The sequence below is a fragment of the Stegodyphus dumicola genome, chromosome 1, assembly GCF_044657685.1.
Source record: "Stegodyphus dumicola isolate Sdum_Otavi_A_Nest chromosome 1, ASM4465768v1".
Classification (NCBI taxonomy): domain Eukaryota; kingdom Metazoa; phylum Arthropoda; class Arachnida; order Araneae; family Eresidae; genus Stegodyphus; species Stegodyphus dumicola.
Window position 1 is genome coordinate 152,012,667 of NC_140768.1, and position 6,000 is coordinate 152,018,666.

The following is a 6,000-nucleotide window of genomic DNA, read 5'->3' on the forward strand; positions in this document are numbered from 1 at the left end:
CTCTACTTGCTAACAATATTCACACTGTAAAAAATTCTGTTGAAGTCATTGATAAACTTAAAAATATTTCCCCACTTCGTTCCATTATGGTTTCATTTGATGTCAAATCATTGTTTACTAATGTTCCGGTCGAAGGAGCACTAAATTGTCTTGAAACTAGGCTTCGGGAATTTCACTTCACACATACTGATATTAATGAGTTGGTTTCGCTTACTAAAGTTTCTCTAAGTCAAACCCACTTTGTTTTCCAAAATGCATATTTTCGTCAAGTTGAAGGATTGGCTATGGGTAATCTTCTCAGTCCGGTACTTGCTGACATTTATATGCACTATTTTGAGATGAAATTATTTGATAAATTATCTTTTCGTCTTTGGATTCGGTATGTTGACAACACTTTCGCACTTTTTGACGGTTATAAAGAGGATTTATCCGAGATTCTATCTATTATGAATTCAATTGATCCAGCCATCCAATTCACTCTTGAAATTGAATCCAACAATTCCCTCCCCTACCTCGATATTCTTATAATCCGCAATGAAACCGATTTTAGCACCAGTGTGTACCGTAAACCCTTTGCATTTTGTTTACCACCCCATGCCAAGTCATGCCACCCTGTTAAGCAAAAAATGGCTTCTTTTTACTATTATGTTTTCCGCGCGCTAAAAGTTTGTTCCTCTGAATCTTTGCTTACCAATGAACTTAATTATTTGAGAGCAGTTGCGATTGACCGTGGATTTTCTCCCGTGATTATTGATAAAGGCGTCAAAAAATTTTCAGATTCCCATCAAAGAAGACATTCCACTGTTAGAAATAATATTAATGACCTTGTCGTGCTTCCATTTTATCCTTCTGTTAGCTATAAAATTGCACGGATTCTCCAGAAATTCAATTTTCAAGTCGGTTTCTCCCCTATTAATAAAATTCACCCTTCGATTCTAAAAGATTGCGTTTCTGTCTTGAATTCTTGGGGAATTTATAGTATATCATGTCAGTATGGTTTAAGATATATTGGCCAAACAAAAAGAGCGTTGAAGTTTCGTATCAAGGAACATGAATCTTATGTCAAAAAAGGCGAAATTAACAAGTCTTCAATAGCGTATCATAGCTGGACTTTTAACCATAATTTTGATTTTGGGTCTGCAAAAATCATCCAAAAGGCTTCTTCCATAGGCGAATTGGATTTTCTTGAGGCTTTTCACATTCACAAAGATTTAGAAAGCTTAGTTAATGATTTGAAGTCCAATCCAGTCCTTCCTAATGCCTTTAAAATTCTACTATCTTAATTCAATTATTTTTGCCGATAGATGGCGTTACCTCCTCGCGCTTGGTACTACCAGAGGGTATAAAAATCCGTTCAGTGGTTGCTTTCCATTATTTGAAGTTCAGATTTTGAGCGTAATGTGCATTTGCCCTTCGCTCCCTATTTTAACTTCGCTAATATTTCTTTATGCTTGATCAGACAGCCTGGCTCAGTAAAAGTAGGCGGCCAGTGCAACTCTGATTAAAAATCTATTAGTTATAACCACGTGCAGTGCTGATAAGCACTACGTGTTTCTGTGACTCCTTCTCCTATTTTCTTTTTTCTATGTATTTCTTTCTCCTGATGAGGAGGGACCTTTAGCTGCCCTCGAAATTGATTGAGTGTTTCATTATACCTACGCTAAATATAAGGTTGTTTTTTACGATTTTGATTGTCACATTAGCGTGTTTCTCTTCTAGTCTAGTTTGTGCTATCAACCGGCATTTTCGAGAATATTTTACTGTTTATTGTTTTACCACGTGCACCATTTTATTTACTTCTTTTCACGTGGCCATCATTTTTTCGGATTTGGTTTATGCTATCAACCGGCATTTTCGAGGTAATTCTATTTTTTTAGGTTTACCACGTGCACGATTTTGACTTTCGTTGCTTCTTTCCACGTGGCTATTGGTTTTCAGTATTGGATGTTTCTTTCCTTTTGGAATGTTTTTGTCATTTGTTGATGAAAATTGTCTTCATTATTTATTGGTGTTTTTTCATGTTATAAGTAATTACTTGTTTGGACTTTCGGAATTACATTTCTTTTGTTCACTTGTTTCTTGCTTGTGCCTTTTTCACAATATGTCCACTGACAGGAACCGATTTTGTAAGTTACGCCTTAAGCGTACGAAATTCTTGAATCATCTACAGTTTCTACTTAAATGCAAACATCAAAATTTCATTCCCAAATTTATACATGTGAAATGCAGCCTTCAAGCTTCCGTTCACGTTTCAAAAATTTTGCATAAATTCAAATTGGCACTTCTTCGTCACATTATAAGGGACACACGCAAACGTTTATCTAAAATTGAATTTGAAATATATTACCTCCATTTAAAAATTGCTAATTCTACTGAAAATTTTTCCTCATTTGAACATACATCCTGGTCTAGAACCGATACCGTTTGTCAACGGCATAAAAATGTGCTCATTTCTAAATTCCTAAAACTCACACACCAGTCGGATAGTCCCAATTATCCAGCTGATCTTCCCACTGTAAACGTTAACTCCATCGTTAATATCTCCAATAGGAATCTTTCGGAGGATCAGTTAAAAGTATTAAAATATAATTTCAACTTTTCAAAGACATCTAAACCTTCAATTCCTCAAATCATCGCCCCTATAGAGAAAGCCTTTAAATTCTCCAAAATTTCGGAAACGCAGAAGGATACAATCCGCCACCTAATTACTCATAACGTTAATTTTAACAATAAATCTTTGGGTTCTAATCTTAGCAAAAAGGAAAATGAGATCTTACGTGAAATTCATTCTGATACTAATATCATGATCTCTAAAGCTGATAAGGGCGGACAGATCGTTGTTATGGACAAACACACATATATTACTGGAGTCTCTAAATTGATAAATGAAGGCCCATACTGCTCGATCCCTAAAGATCCTTCAACTTCGGACCTCATGAAAGTAAAAAGTGCTATTAAATCTTCCCACATTCTGCCAACTCAGTTGAAGAAATCACTTATTCCGCCTATTACTAATTGCGCTAGACTTTATGCTCTTCCAAAAGTCCACAAAACCGGTATTCCTTTTCGACCAATTGTTTCCAACATAGGTACTGCTTCATATCCTTTGGCCAAATATTTAGTTTCCAGATTTTCTCCTCTACTTGCTAACAATATTCACACTGTAAAAAATTCTGTTGAAGTCATTGATAAACTTAAAAATATTTCCCCACTTCGTTCCATTATGGTTTCATTTGATGTCAAATCATTGTTTACTAATGTTCCGGTCGAAGGAGCACTAAATTGTCTTGAAACTAGGCTTCGGGAATTTCACTTCACACATACTGATATTAATGAGTTGGTTTCGCTTACTAAAGTTTCTCTAAGTCAAACCCACTTTGTTTTCCAAAATGCATATTTTCGTCAAGTTGAAGGATTGGCTATGGGTAATCTTCTCAGTCCGGTACTTGCTGACATTTATATGCACTATTTTGAGATGAAATTATTTGATAAATTATCTTTTCGTCTTTGGATTCGGTATGTTGACAACACTTTCGCACTTTTTGACGGTTATAAAGAGGATTTATCCGAGATTCTATCTATTATGAATTCAATTGATCCAGCCATCCAATTCACTCTTGAAATTGAATCCAACAATTCCCTCCCCTACCTCGATATTCTTATAATCCGCAATGAAACCGATTTTAGCACCAGTGTGTACCGTAAACCCTTTGCATTTTGTTTACCACCCCATGCCAAGTCATGCCACCCTGTTAAGCAAAAAATGGCTTCTTTTTACTATTATGTTTTCCGCGCGCTAAAAGTTTGTTCCTCTGAATCTTTGCTTACCAATGAACTTAATTATTTGAGAGCAGTTGCGATTGACCGTGGATTTTCTCCCGTGATTATTGATAAAGGCGTCAAAAAATTTTCAGATTCCCATCAAAGAAGACATTCCACTGTTAGAAATAATATTAATGACCTTGTCGTGCTTCCATTTTATCCTTCTGTTAGCTATAAAATTGCACGGATTCTCCAGAAATTCAATTTTCAAGTCGGTTTCTCCCCTATTAATAAAATTCACCCTTCGATTCTAAAAGATTGCGTTTCTGTCTTGAATTCTTGGGGAATTTATAGTATATCATGTCAGTATGGTTTAAGATATATTGGCCAAACAAAAAGAGCGTTGAAGTTTCGTATCAAGGAACATGAATCTTATGTCAAAAAAGGCGAAATTAACAAGTCTTCAATAGCGTATCATAGCTGGACTTTTAACCATAATTTTGATTTTGGGTCTGCAAAAATCATCCAAAAGGCTTCTTCCATAGGCGAATTGGATTTTCTTGAGGCTTTTCACATTCACAAAGATTTAGAAAGCTTAGTTAATGATTTGAAGTCCAATCCAGTCCTTCCTAATGCCTTTAAAATTCTACTATCTTAATTCAATTATTTTTGCCGATAGATGGCGTTACCTCCTCGCGCTTGGTACTACCAGAGGGTATAAAAATCCGTTCAGTGGTTGCTTTCCATTATTTGAAGTTCAGATTTTGAGCGTAATGTGCATTTGCCCTTCGCTCCCTATTTTAACTTCGCTAATATTTCTTTATGCTTGATCAGACAGCCTGGCTCAGTAAAAGTAGGCGGCCAGTGCAACTCTGATTAAAAATCTATTAGTTATAACCACGTGCAGTGCTGATAAGCACTACGTGTTTCTGTGACTCCTTCTCCTATTTTCTTTTTTCTATGTATTTCTTTCTCCTGATGAGGAGGGACCTTTAGCTGCCCTCGAAATTGATTGAGTGTTTCATTATACCTACGCTAAATATAAGGTTGTTTTTTACGATTTTGATTGTCACATTAGCGTGTTTCTCTTCTAGTCTAGTTTGTGCTATCAACCGGCATTTTCGAGAATATTTTACTGTTTATTGTTTTACCACGTGCACCATTTTATTTACTTCTTTTCACGTGGCCATCATTTTTTCGGATTTGGTTTATGCTATCAACCGGCATTTTCGAGGTAATTCTATTTTTTTAGGTTTACCACGTGCACGATTTTGACTTTCGTTGCTTCTTTCCACGTGGCTATTGGTTTTCAGTATTGGATGTTTCTTTCCTTTTGGAATGTTTTTGTCATTTGTTGATGAAAATTGTCTTCATTATTTATTGGTGTTTTTTCATGTTATAAGTAATTACTTGTTTGGACTTTCGGAATTACATTTCTTTTGTTCACTTGTTTCTTGCTTGTGCCTTTTTCACAATATGTCCACTGACAGGAACCGATTTTGTAAGTTACGCCTTAAGCGTACGAAATTCTTGAATCATCTACAGTTTCTACTTAAATGCAAACATCAAAATTTCATTCCCAAATTTATACATGTGAAATGCAGCCTTCAAGCTTCCGTTCACGTTTCAAAAATTTTGCATAAATTCAAATTGGCACTTCTTCGTCACATTATAAGGGACACACGCAAACGTTTATCTAAAATTGAATTTGAAATATATTACCTCCATTTAAAAATTGCTAATTCTACTGAAAATTTTTCCTCATTTGAACATACATCCTGGTCTAGAACCGATACCGTTTGTCAACGGCATAAAAATGTGCTCATTTCTAAATTCCTAAAACTCACACACCAGTCGGATAGTCCCAATTATCCAGCTGATCTTCCCACTGTAAACGTTAACTCCATCGTTAATATCTCCAATAGGAATCTTTCGGAGGATCAGTTAAAAGTATTAAAATATAATTTCAACTTTTCAAAGACATCTAAACCTTCAATTCCTCAAATCATCGCCCCTATAGAGAAAGCCTTTAAATTCTCCAAAATTTCGGAAACGCAGAAGGATACAATCCGCCACCTAATTACTCATAACGTTAATTTTAACAATAAATCTTTGGGTTCTAATCTTAGCAAAAAGGAAAATGAGATCTTACGTGAAATTCATTCTGATACTAATATCATGATCTCTAAAGCTGATAAGGGCGGACAGATCGTTGTTATGGACAAACACACATATATT